We start from the raw sequence: 14,641 nt of genomic DNA on the forward strand, positions 1-14,641 counted from the left end.
TGGAGTAACAGTCTTTTGGGTATATCCCCAAGAGTGGTATTGCTGGATCAAATGGTAGATCGATGTCCAGCTTTTTAAGTAGCCTCCAAATTTTTTTCCAGAGTGGTTGTACTAGTCTACATTCCCACCAACAGTGTAAGAGGGTTCCTTTTTCCCCGCATCCTCGCCAACACCTGTTGTTGGTGGTGTTGCTGATGATGGCTATTCTAACAGGGGTGAGGTGGAATCTTAGTGTGGTTTTAATTTGCATTTCTTTTATTGCTAGAGATGGTGAGCATTTTTTCATGTGTTTTCTGGCCATTTGAATTTCCTCTTTTGAGAAAGTTCTGTTTAGTTCACATGCCCATTTCTTTATTGGTTCATTAGTTTTGGGAGAATTTAGTTTTTTAAGTTCCCTGTATATTCTGGTTATCAGTCCTTTGTCTGATGTATAATTGGCAAATATTTTCTCCCACTCTGTGGGTGTTCTCTTCAGTTTAGAGAACATTTCTTTTGATGAACAGAAGCTTTTTAGTTTTATGAGGTCCCATTTATCTATGCTATCTCTTAGTTGCTGTGCTGCTGGGGTTTCATTGAGAAAGTTCTTACCTATACCTACTAACTCCAGAGTATTTCCTACTCTTTCTTGTATCAACTTAAGAGTTTGGGGTCTGATATTAAGATCCTTGATCCATTTTGAGTTAATCTTGGTATAGGGTGATATACATGGATCTAGTTTCAGTTTTTTGCAGACTGCTAACCAGTTTTCCCAGCAGTTTTTGTTGAAGAGGCTGCTATTTCTCCATCGTATATTTTTAGCTCCTTTGTCAAAGATAAGTTGCTCATAGTTGTGTGGCTTCATATCTGGATCCTCTATTCTGTTCCACTGGTCTTCACGTCTGTTTTTGTGCCAGTACCATGCTGTTTTTATTGTTATTGCTTTGTAATATAGTTTGAAGTCAGGTATCGTGATACCTCCTGCATTGTTCTTTTGACTGAGTATTGCCTTGGCTATTCGTGGCCTCTTGTGTTTCCATATAAATTTAACAGTAGATTTTTCAATCTCTTTAATGAATGTCATTGGAATTTTGATGGGAATTGCATTAAACATGTAGATTACTTTGGGGAGTATCGACATTTTTACTATGTTGATTCTACCAATCCATGAGCATGGGAGATCTCTCCACTTTCTATAGTCTTCCTCAATCTCTTTCCTCAGAAGTGTATAGTTTTCCTTGTAGAGGTCTTTCACATCTTTTGTTAGATTTACACCTAGGTATTTGATTCTTTTTGAGGCTATTGTAAATGGAATTGTTTTCATACATTCTTTTTCCGTTTGCTCATTGTTAGTGTATAGAAATGCTAATGATTTTTCTATGTTGATTTTATATCCTGCTACCTTGCTATAGCTATTGATGATGTCTAGAAGCTTCTGAGTAGAGTTTTTTGGGTCTTTAAGGTATAGGATCATGTTGTCTGCAAATAGGGATATTTTGACAGTTTCTTTACCTATTTGTATTCCTTTTATTCCTTCTTCTTGCCTAATTGCTCTGGCTAGGAATTCCAGTACTATGTTGAATAGGAGTAGAGATAGTGGGCATCCTTGTCTGGTTCCTGATTTTAGAGGGAATGGTTTCAGTTTTTCTCCGTTAAGTATGATGCTGGCTGTAGGTTTGTCATATATAGCTTTTATAATGTTGAGGAACTTTCCTTCTATTCCTAGTTTTCTTAGAGCTTTTATCATGAAATGATGTTGGATCTTATGAAAGGCTTTTTCTGCATCTATTGAGATGATCAAGTGGTTTTTGTCTTTGCTTCTGTTAATGTGGTTTATTACGTTTATTGATTTTCGTATGTTGAACCACCCCTGCATCCCTGGGATGAAGCCTACTTGGTCGTGGTGAATAATCTTTTTGATGTGTTGCTGAATTCGGTTTGCCATTATTTTGTTGAGGATTTTTGCATCAATGTTCATTAAGGAGATTGGCCTATAGTTCTCCTTTTTGGAGGTGTCTTTGCCTGGTTTTGGGATAAGTGTAATACTGGCTTCATAAAGTGTGTTTGGCAGTTTTCCTTCCCTTTCTATTTCATGGAACAGTTTAAGGAGGGTTGGTATCAGTTCTTCTTTAAAGGTCTGATAGAATTCAGCAGAGAATCCATCAGGTCCTGGACTTTTCTTTTTGGGGAGACTCTTGATTGCTGCTTCAATTTCATTTTGTGTTATAGTTCTATTCAGGTGATTAATTTCCTCTTGGTTCAGTTTTGGATGATCATATGTATCTAGAAATCTGTCCATTTCTTTTAGATTTTCAAATTTATTTGAATATAGGTTCTCAAAGTAGTCTCTGATGATTTCCTGGACTTCCATGGTGTTTGTTGTTATCTCCCCTTTTGCATTCCTAATTCTACTAATTTGGGTTTTTTCTCTCCTTGTTTTAGTCAGGTTTGCCAGGGGTCTATCGATCTTGTTTATTTTTTCAAAGAACCAACTTTTTGTTTCATTAATTCTTTGTATGGTTTTTTTGGTTTCTATTTCGTTGATTTCAGCTCTTATTTTTATTATTTCTCTTCTTCTATTTGTTTTGGGATTTGCTTGTTCTTGTTTTTCTAGGAGTTTGAGATGTATCATTAGGTCATTGATTTGGGATCTTTTAATCTTTTTAATATATGCACTCATGGCTATAAACTTTCCTCTCAAGACTGCCTTAGCTGTGTCCCATAGGTTCCGGTAGGTTGTGTTTTCATTTTCATTGACTTCTAGGAACTTTTTAATTTCCTCTTTTATTGCATCGATGATCCATTCTTCATTAAGTAATGAGTTATTTAGTTTCCAGCTGTTTGCATGTTTTTTGTCTTTACTTTTGTTGTTGAGTTCTACTTTTACTGCATTGTGGTCAGATAGTATGCACGGTATTATTTCTATTTTCTTATATTTGCTGAGGCTTGCTTTGTGCCCTAGGATATGATCTATTTTGGGGAAGGTTCCATGGGCTGCTAAGAAGAATGTATATTGTGTAGAGGTTGGATGAAATGTTCTGTAGACATCTACTAGGTCCATTTGATCTATTGCATATTTTAGATCTTGGATTTCTTTATTGAGTTTTTGTTTGGATGACCTATCTATTGATGATAATGGAGTGTTAAAGTCTCCCACAACCACTGTGTTGGCGTTTATATATGCTTTTAGGTCTTTCAGGGTATGTTTGATGAAATTGGGTGCGTTGACATTGGGTGCGTACAGATTGATGATTATTATTTCCTTTTGGTCTATTTCCCCTTTTATTAGTATGGAATGTCCTTCTTTATCTCGTTTGATCAATGTAGGTTTGAAGTCTACTTTGTCAGAGATAAGTATTGCTACTCCTGCTTGTTTTCGTGGGCCATTGGCTTGGTAAATCTTCTTCCAGCCTTTCATCCTAAGCATATGCTTATTTCTGTCAGTGAGATGAGTCTCCTGTAAGCAACAAATTGTTGGATCTTCTTTTTTAATCCATTTTGTCAAACGGTGTCTTTTGATGGGTGAATTAAGTCCATTAACATTAAGTGTTAGTACTGATAGGTATGTGGTGATTCCTGCCATTTAGTTATCTTAGTTGTTTGAAGGTTTGATTGTGTGTACCTAACTTGATGTTACTCTCTACTGTCTTGCTTTTTCTTATCCTGTGGTTTGGTGCTGCCTACCTTTTCATGGTTAAGTTGGGTGTCACTTTCTGTGTGCAGGATCCCTTGCAGAATCTTTTGTAATGGTGGCTTTGTGGTCACATATTGTTTTAGTTTCTGCTTATCATGGAAGACTTTTATTGCTCCATCTATTTTGAATGATAGCTTTGCTGGGTAGAGTATCCTGGGGTTGAAGTTATTTTCATTCAGTGCCCGGAAGATCTCACCCCACGCTCTTCTTGCTTTTAATGTTTCTGTTGAGAAGTCTGCTGTGATTTTGATGAGTTTACCTTTGTATGTTACTTGTTTTTTCTTACAGCCTTCAATATTCTTTCCTTAGTTTCTGAACTTGTTGTTTTAATGATGATATGTCGTGGAGTAGTTCTATTTTGATCTGGTCTGTTTGGTGTCCTGGAGGCCTCTTGCATTTGTATGGGAATATCTTTGTCTAGATTTGGGAAATTTTCCGTTATTATTTTGTTGAATATATTACGCATTCCCTTTACTTGCACCTCTTCTCCTTCTTCGATGCCCATGATTCTCAAGTTTGGTCTTTTGATGGAGTCAGTGAGTTCTTGCATTTTCTTTTCACAGGTCTTGAGTTGTTTAATTAATAGTTCTTCAGTTTTTCCTTTAATTACCATTTCATCTTCAAGTTCTGAGATTCTGTCTTCTGTTTGTTCTATTCTGCTGGATTGGCCTTCCGTTTTGTTTTGCAGTTCTGTTTCATTCTTTTTTCTGAGGTTTTCCATATCCTGGCTGTTTTCTTCTTTATTGTTGTCTATTTTTGTCCTGAGTTCATTTATCCATTTATTCATTGTGTTCTCTCTTTCACTTTGGTGTTTATACAGTGCTTCTATGGTTTCCTTTATTTCTTCTTTTGCTTTTTCAAATTCTCTATTTTTATTGTCTTGGAATTTCTTGAGTGTCTCCTGTACATTTTGGTTGACCCTATCCAGTATCATCTCTATAAAATTCTCATTGAGTACTTGTAGTATGTCTTCTTTTAAATTATTCTTGTGGGCTTCATTGGGTCCTTTGGCATAGTTTATCTTCATTTTGTTGGAGTCTGGATCTGAGTTTCTGTTCTCTTCATTCCCCTCTGGTTCCTGTACTAATTTTTTGCTGTGGGGAAACTGGTTTCCCTGTTTTTTCTGTCTTCCCGTCATTGTCCTTGGTGTTGTTACTGTCCCTGTACTGTGTATAATTAAGTATTTTCTAGCTTGTAATAATAACAATGGTAATATTGAGAATGGAATAGTGAGCTGAGATGGAAAGCAAGAAGTTAAAGAAAAGGGGAAAACAAATATACAGACAAGAGGGAGAAAGCAGAACAAGGTATCAGACAAGAGAGTTTCAAAGGTATAAACAGGGAGTGTTAGTGTACTAATCGACAGTAAGCTGAACAGACAATAGAGAGACAGAGAGAGGATTGAAAATCAAAGATAAAAAAATAAAAAATAAGTATATGAAAGTAATATCTATATATAAAAATGAATTAAAATAAAATGGAAATAGAAAATTAAAAAAAGAAAAAAAAAAAAACTTCCAAGTTTATATGCAATGCAATTTCAGTCTTAATAATTTGGATGTCCGTCTCAATCTCCAGTCCTGGAGTTGGTGCCTCAGATGTTGTTCTGTAGTTGTCTCATCAAAGGTGATGCATAAAGTAGAACAAAACTACACTCACACACACACAGAAGAAAAAAAAAAAAAAGCCCCACCAAGTGTCCCCAGTTCAAATGCAATACAGTTTCAGTAAGTTTTTCGGCTTGCAGGTGTAATTCGGTTGTTCTCTCATCAAAGGTAGGGAGAAAAAGAAAAAAAAAGCGTCTGGAGGCAGTTCTGAGAGTGGTATCTGCAACTGTGGCTTGCCTGCCTGCTGCTCTCCGCCTGTAGCTGGCGGCGTTATTTATGCAGATCTCTGGGGTGAGCTAGCACTCACCTGGTCCCACAGGCTTTGTTTGCTCAGAGTTCTCCTGTGTGGGAGCCTCTGCTACAGGCTTTCCCCTTTCCAAGCACTGGGAAAGGTGACACTGCCCCACGTTGTCAGGCCTGCGTGTTTATTTACAGTTCACGTGGGAAGTGGGTCTTCCCTCCTCTCACACGCGTCCCCGCTCCTGGTTGCTGGGCGTGCGCCCCGCTCCTGCCAGAGCCTCTCCGGCCTGCCTGGCTTGTTTATTTACAGACCCAGGAAGGATTCCCTTCCCCCAATCTTCAGTGCTCAGGGCGCCCCACCCTCTTGCAGCGTGTCTTAACTGTTCTTATTGCTTAGTACTCAGTTTCTTTTTTTTACCCGGGTGGAGGTCAGTCTGTCCAGGGGGCTATGCTGCTCTGGCCCAGGCTTGTCTGTGGGGCTACCGCGGTACCGCGAAGCTCACCTGGTCCACGTCTTCCCAAGCCGTATGGGCGCCGGCCACTGGTGGCCCCGGGGGCCCTCCTTGGTTCTCCGTTTAACGTGAAGTGGAGATTCTCTGTGCCGGCTCTAGCCGCCATCTTGGAATTCTCTCTCATAAGAACACTTTCAATCATAGGACTCCTAATGGGGAATATATTTTTTTAGAATCTAAGTGCTTGCCAGAATATTCCCCAAAGTCCTTTAGCATTTGCATTCATTTGCAAATAAACTAGTACACACTCCCAATCCTCATTCGAGGTTTCCCCATTTTCCCAGCGTGTGTTCTGTTCTGTTACGCATTGTAACATAAGAATCATCAAAGCTATTTGCAAAATGCAGATTCCTGGGCCAGGTATACACCTGCTGAATCCAAATGTTGGGGAGCTGCGTGCCAGAAACCGCATCACAAACACAAATATGAGGTGGTTTTTATCTATCTGAAACAATCTGTGATTTAAGGATTCTAGGGGGGTGCTGAGGGGTAAGGCACCGTGTCGCTTTCCAACTCCCCTGTTTTTCCACTGACTTTCAGCTATGGATCAGTACTGTTAACTCATTGGAAGTTCAGCTGGACGTAGGATGGAAATCTACCTCTTTATCCTAGCTCAGATACTACATATACAGGCTGATGTGTGTCCATTTATTTTAAAGACCTGGGAATAATAAGAAGGAGTGGAGCAGTAAGGGCAGTCATACAGAATAGGTGACAACTTCCGGCTAAACATTAGCTATCTTCCATTGACTGGCTTTCTCCACTGGTGGTAGATTAGATCACTGTTTACCAGATGTTGACTTCCTCCTCCTGTCCTTCCTCCTGCTCCTTCGGAGGCTTTTCACACAGGCCCCCTGAGTTTGGACTTGACCATGATTTGCTTTAGACAATAATATGCAAATAATTCCCAAAATCATCAAGCAGAAAATAAATCAGTTTGGAAAACAAAAACTTTGGGTTTTAACTCTAACTCTGCTATTAATCAGCTTTGTAACCTTAATGGTATGGTTTGAGTCACATGACACATCTAAGGTCCCTTCAAGTTCTGACATTGAATGAGGCTATATGTAATGCCTATGATATCACGGGGAGAATTTCCCACTGGAATGGGGGTAGAATCATCACTACAGCATAAGGACTAACCGGGACGAAGTGTGCAGTCTAACACAGGACTGCTTTAGACTGCTGTCAGCTTAGCTCTTGAATTTTTTTCTAAGGAACCAGTTTTTCCCTCTACCTTGTAGCAAGCATGCTTCCTTCAGCTCAGGGGAAGAACCAAGACCAGTATCAGGAAAAGCACCTCTTTCCTGTTCTTCATGGCATTACCTCCACCTCCCGAGTGTGCTGGCTCTCAGCCTCCTTCCTTTACCTTCTCTCAGTACTGTACGTCTAGGTCTTCATTCACTGTAGGCTGACGCTTAGGGGAACCAGAGACCTATCAGAAACTTTATGTCCTGGTCCCTGATCTTCTATGTCAGAAAGTTCTAGAGGGAGTCCCACAAATAAGAGTTTTGAAAAGTTTCTTGGCAGTGCTGATGATTGGCAGGCTCTAAGGACTGACTTCCCTCCTCGAGCAGAAGTCCAGCCCAGCATGAACTCACTTTGATCGGCCCAACTATCCCGTTTTTGGAAGTCAGAAAGTTCTTCCAAAAACTGAGTTTCTCTGGAAGTTCAACCCACTCCTTCCAATTCCATTCTGTGACTCCACAGAAAGAAAAGTTATTTCTGCTTCCAGAGAAACTCTTCAGATATGAGAAGGCTGTTGCCATGTTCTTTCTCACTTGCAACAAGATTTCTAGGTCTTTTTTGGTGTACTTCTCCCCTGGATTTGCCCGGTTGGCCAGGGTTCCCTTTAAAATGTTTTGCTTGGTACAAAATGGTATCTCAAAAAATAGAGTGTAGTAGACAGTGCCAAGTTTCACTCTTCTTAGAGATGCTAAACTTTACACTAAAGCTAGAGGTGAAAGTTCAGAAACTAGAGAAAACAGAAAATTTGAGAATTAGGTTGACATTTCCAGTGCCTCCCCAGATTATGCAGGGTTGGTAGGGGACCTCTATCTGAGCCAAGACATGCCCAAAGTTATGCCACCTTCCTGGAAGCCTGCCTCACCAATTCCTAACTTCATTATAGGAAATAGCAGGAAGCACTGAAGCAGTTCAACCGAGGCTCTTTGTTCTGTCTCCAGACTATCCAGAGGGAAGCCCATCTCCTCCATAATTCACAAGACATGGAGATGACAACTCTATCAAAACAGAGGCAAGAAGAAAACAGCAAGATCTCAGGGTCATGAAAGGCAAAGAAGAGCCTCAATCTCAACCGCTGAAAGTCTCACCATGGCAGCTCCGGATGGCCTAAGACAGCTTCGTGCTTGTTCTAATTCCCAAACACTCACCTGAAGGAAGGCCATTTATCACTGTGTGATGTACAAAGATGCCTGACACTGTCTTTCATTAAAGAGGTAAGATATCAGTGGCAATAAATTTAATACAACCATGGGTGGCATGTTCTGGGGTCTAAAAAGAGAAAATGGGATACCAGCCAAACTAACAGGCAAGATGAGTCTTTATAGAAGCAAAGCCAGTTAATATCACAGTGAGAATACTTACAAGACTGGGCCTGCAGCATGAAGTCATATGTTATCACCACATCTGGAAGCTGCTTTTGACCAATATCCCCATGGGTCAATCTTTCCAGCTAACCTTGGACCTCCCAAAACACCATAATGTGTTCTTCTGTCCAAAAAGTCAACAAAGTAATCTGTTTTAGAGTCAGATAATAAAAATCCTTAGGAAATCACTTAACTATTCAAGCCTCACTCTCTTCACTTATATCCATTACACTTGTTATAAATTCTAAATGAAATTTGGTGTATTGTGAGCATTAAATAAATATTAGCTAACTCGTCAGCCCAAGGTGCTCACACACAATTGCATGTGCACACACATCCACTCATACACAGCATGATGACATGGAAAGCTCATTGGAATAAAAATCAAGAGACCTGAAACCTTGAGCAATTCACACCTCCATAAAGGGCCTCTGTGTTCTCATCTTCTCAATCAAGATTGTACAAAGTCATCTCTAAGAACCGATCCAGGACAAAGAGTCCAACATTCTGAGCCCACAATAAAGCAGCTCATCGAACTGGTAGGGAATATGCAAGAAATTAAGATGCAGAACTGTGCCCAGAATAGACTCTCATTCATGTAGAAAGAAGAGGCTAAGTGAGCTACATGTTCACAGCCTGTCTCAAGAGGTACAGAGGAGGAATTGGCAACCACCAGTGGTTGCTTCTGCAGAGAGGATTCAGGGCACAGGAGGCAAGAGACTTATTTTGCTCTGTATACAATTTGTATACATTAGCTCTCACTCTTAGATTTGAAGGAAGGATTCAGAGTATGAGAGGACAATAGATAGTAGAGCAGAAGTCAAAAGATGTACACAGAGAATATAGTGAAGAGAAGCTACAAAGGGAAGGAAAGTAGAGAAGAGTGAATAGAGACCACGGGAAAGGCAGGTAGAGTCAGTAGAAGCCCCTTTAGTTTTCAACTGCTTGTAACCAAGGCCCAATGGCAGTGACTTCTGTATATAGAGTTATTTGTCTCCTATAAAACATGAAGGAGCAGAGGAAAGAAATCCAAGGCTGATTTGGAAAATCCTCAAAGTTCTTAGGCATCCAGCTTCCTCTGATTTCTCTGCTCCAACTGTTTTAAACATGGCTGCCAACCTCAAGGTCAGAAGGTGCTAGAAGAATTCCAATTCCAGGAAGAAACAAAGCAAAACAGAAACAAGTCAAAAGATGTTCCTCCTTATTTAGGTCTCCTTAGAGAGGTTTCCTGGAGTCTCACCCACGTCTGTCCACCTGCATCACACTGGCCACACCTAAATGCAAACTAGGCTGAGAAATGCTCCCTTTCACCTGGGCACATCGCCAGTTCAAATAAAAGTAGCACTCTGTTACTAACAAAGAGGAGAGTGGATACTGAATAGGCAACTAGCAGTTTCTGGTACTCTCTCCTGGGCAAGTGTTTAAGCTGCCAAGGGACAACAAGGAAGCAAGTTTGCTGGACCTGTACTGAGTCATCTTTTAGTGCCCAGACCAAGTTCTAGCCTTGGTCCTGCTAAGTGTTGAAATTCCTTTTCCTTATTTCTGTCTCGCCCTTAAACCTTGGGGTTTTTTTTTTTTCTACTTAAAACAATCTAAGCAACACATAGACGCAGTTTTGAGCATGTATATGGCACACAGTTTCTTAATAAATACTCATTAAACTGAACTGAATTCCAGGAGCAATCACAAAGCTAGCTCTATTACTCCCCTTCCTGCCTTCTGCCTGCCCTGGGCCTTCAGACTCATTGCCTCAGAACACTATGCTGGTAGTTTTATGGTTATTTTCCACTGGGATTTTGCAAGTGTTTCACGTAAAAATCATCATTATTAGCAAGCATTTAGGTGTCTTCTGGCTTATAGATCACATTCCATCCCAAATGCATTAATGTATGGGTCGAAGGATGACATTTGTTGATTTTATGACCCTTGTCACCAACCTTGAGTTTCATAGCAAATTGGGGAAACTGAAGCTAAATCTACTACTTCTCTGTAGGGAACTCCCAAATTCATAAGTTTCATTGAAAAAGCTCTGAGCACAACAAAACACAGAGAGAAAAGCAGAGTGCAAGAGAGCTGAGTCACATCCAAACAAGTCATGCCTAAAATAACAGGAAATAACTGTGGGCGTCTTCAAGCTGGATTTTTTTCTTTTTTTTTTTCTTTTGGCAGTAATGGTATTTGAAATCAGGGCCTTACACTTACAAGGCAAGCACTCCTACCATCTGGGCCACTCCACAGTCCTCAAATAAGATAGAGATAGAGAAAGATGGGTAGCAGAAATGCTCCCTATAATTCTAAAGGGTATGGACGGAAAAATGATCACTGTAATCTCCATTAGCTTTCCAGATTATAAATTTTGAAGGCCATATCTCAGCTGCACAACTTTACAGAGCTTAACATTGCCCAGCCTTGTTAATAAATATTTATGGAATTAAATGACAACAGTCACTCAAATTTAAAAAATCAGATTTGCAGATTTATCTAAACAACTACAAATAGAATTGAATTTTAACTTCACATGCTTGAATAGTCTCAGACTTTACCTAAAGTGAAGGTAAACTAGAGTGGCTAAAATGGAAGAGAAGACATTTTTAGAATTCAGTATTATATGAACACTGATCTTAATCTAATTAATCCCAAAAATTCATGTATAAAGTTAATTTTATTCAAAAGCAAACCAATGGCTAATATATAAATAGAACCTTTCATGCCACTAAACCCCAAGAATATCACAAGGGGAAATGTCAACAAAGGGCATTTGTCCAGCTAGATATTTGGGAAATTTTTATTACTTAAATTGGAAATCTATGCAAGAAAGAGGCACTGTTCTTATTCATAGTGATGCCTGATTTAAGATCTTAAATGAGTTGTTCTTTATGGCACATTTAAATTAAAAGTTTTATGGTAAAACACCTAAAATCTACTCTTAGCAAAATTTCCAGTAGGCAATACAATATTACTAGTTATAATAATCATGCTATAATTAGATATCTCAATTTATTTCTACTACATAGCTGCATTTCACCACCTTCCCCTCTCTAGCTCTATGATCTTGAGATTTTTTTTTATATTCCACATATAAGTGAGATCTATGCAAAAGGATAGTGTTAATTTGCTTAACTCTGTGTATTTCAAAATATCATGCTGAATGCCTTAATGTACAGCATTAAATATATACAACTTTTTTTAAAGTAAAAATTTAAAAATAAGAGGAATAAACTGGTGGTGTGGTCCTCCTGAGCAGTTTGTCTAGGAAGAAAAGAAGTCCTTCATCTAAAATTTGTCATGTAATTAGGAATTATAGGAGTTGAAGAAGATTCCTCATTTAGCAAACACTTCTTGACACCAGGTGTGTGCTGGGACACGAGGAGGGAAGATAACAAGAGCAGCCTCTGCTTGCTACTTAATCTCATGCTCAGTGCAAGACTGTCTTCTTTGTTACACATACATTCTTCCACAAGTCATGTATGAACAAGTTGAAAGATAGTCCTCCTTTTATTGTGTTTATCTGCCACCACTCCCCACCCCCACCCCTTACATCCTCTTCTTAGCTGTGTAGTTTCTTTTAGAGACTCTCAAAGGACCTTAATTCCCCCTTCAAAATGACATTTCAAATATACAAAGACACAAATCAGGCTCTTTCTCTAAAGCTATCACTTCTCGGGGCCACATCTCCATCCCCCTCAACCATGTGGTTAGACATGACTTACAGTTCCTCCACCATTCTCATTGCCAAATCCATCCATCCATGACCTATTAAAAATGTAGTGTTCAGAGCCAGTCACCATCCATCTATGATCTGAAGCTAGGCATTCAAACAGCTACAAGTCCCCTTCACTTTACTGTTATCTGTTTGAAAATTCCCTATTATGAAAGACTCTGTTAAGCCTTACTAAGTTGGGATATAACTTATCTATGGCATCCTCCCGATACCTCTGCAGTAAATCTATCAGAAAAGAAAATGTTTGACTTCTCAGCCTCACCGTATCTCAGGTGCCTCCCTGTGATGACCTTTTATGGTAACTTTCCATGAAAATGATTTGCTAGTGACTGGGAGAGGTAGAATACCCTCTGAGGCCATGCTACTTAATAGCATCAAGTGATGTACTCATGGAACAATACTTCAGAGCTTACCAACTTGCTATCTTGAATGTCTGAGTTTCAACTGGGATAAATGATGTCATTTCTCCAGGTTCCTTTTTTATTCTAAAAAATGAACATAATCTTCAAACTAGTTAGCACATCTAAGTTAATCATGCCATTCTCTGTGTCCTAGCTTGCATCTTCAGCAATGACTTACATACTCATCGCAATCATCAAATTTATGTATATTGAGTCTTTGGCTGGACCTCAATTTGGAGAAAAAAAAAAAACAGTAGCATACATATTAAATAAAAGGATGGAAGAAGAGAAACTTACCTAAAAAGGACATAGGTAGCTCTTCCTCTTCCTTTGTCCTTCCTTTCAAGAACCAAACTGTGTACAGAAAATGCAGGCTGCATTACTCTTCACATCATGGAAGGTGAGGGGAACAGGTTTCTAGGTAGAGATCTATGTAATTTGGGGATTTGGTATTAGAAAGTTCCCTTGCTCCTAAATATAAGTCACCTTCTCCAATGTAATGGTAATCAGTAATAGAATACATAGGAATATTCCAGTCTCCAAATGTCTTGTGTCTTGATTGATGGTCACCCCTGTCCATCTCAGACGTGGAACAAAGGTGCTAATTTTCAGCCTCACCAAACATCTATAATAGCATACTTGGATGAGGAGTTCCTCAGTTAAGGATACCTCATAGAGGTTTCCCATGACCCAGCAGAAATGGTTCTTTGCTAGCAACCCCACTCTACTCAGTCATCTGCTGGAATGCAACAGTGGATCCAGAGCTGTGACAAGCTGGGGCTGTCAGTCAACAGCGTTTCTTAGGTAGGTTCGCTTTCTCATTCCTTATCTCGGTTGGTCTTTCAATCCTATAAGACTGGGGTATGTGTGTGTGTGTGTGTGTGTGTGTGTGTGTGTGTGTCTGTCTGCCTGTCTGTGTGTAATTTAGTGGAGATAGAATGAGTATGCACATGTTTTTACATTCAGAGATAAGTAGTTGTACAAAGTAAAATTATGCATAGATAGTGTATCTAATGTGTTTTATATATTTATAAATATACAGTACATTTACATACAAAAGTTTAGAGGTAGAGTAGGCCACATTCATGAATGTTGTACATGGGAAAATCTTCAAATTTATGGAGAGAGAGATTGATTCAACTCAATACAGCCAAATTTCTATAGAATTTATCTGATTAATATGAGACAATAAATGTGAAGGTGACTTATACATTGGAAGACAGTAAACGCGTTAATTATTCTTTTTTTTCTGTTTTTTTTTATTTATTCATATGTGCATACAATGATTGGGTCATTACTACCCCCTCTCCCTCCACCTCCCCACCCACCCCCTCACTTCCAGGCAGAAACTGCTCTGCCCTTATCTCAATTTTGTTGAAGAGAGAATAAACATTAATAAGGAGGACCAGGGGTTTTTGCTAGTTGAGGTGAGGATAGCTATACAGGGAGATTCCTAGTATTGCCTCCATGTACATATGTGTTACTTTCTAAATTGATTCTTCTCGAACTAACCATTTCTCTAGTTCTTGGTCCCCTTCTCCTATTGACCTCTGTTGCTTTAAAGTTTCTGCATTAGTTCCTTTGCATTGAAGACTTTCTTATTACACATCTTTACACCATCCCAACCTATTTCCAGGTGTATCTTCTAAGTATATTTAGACCTAACAAGTTAGTAAGCCAAAAGAACCAAAGGGAGCTGGGTGCCGGTGGCTCACACCTGTAATCCTAGCTACTTGGGAGGCTGTGAATGGAGGAGTGTGGTTCAAGGACAACACAGGCAAATAGTTCTCGAGACCCCACCTCCAAAATAACCAGAGCAAAAAGGACTAGAGGGGTGGCTCAAGAGGTACAGTGCCTTCTCTGCAAGAATGAAGCCCTGAG

The sequence above is a fragment of the Castor canadensis genome, chromosome 13, assembly GCF_047511655.1.
Source record: "Castor canadensis chromosome 13, mCasCan1.hap1v2, whole genome shotgun sequence".
NCBI classification, from domain to species: Eukaryota; Metazoa; Chordata; class Mammalia; order Rodentia; family Castoridae; genus Castor; species Castor canadensis.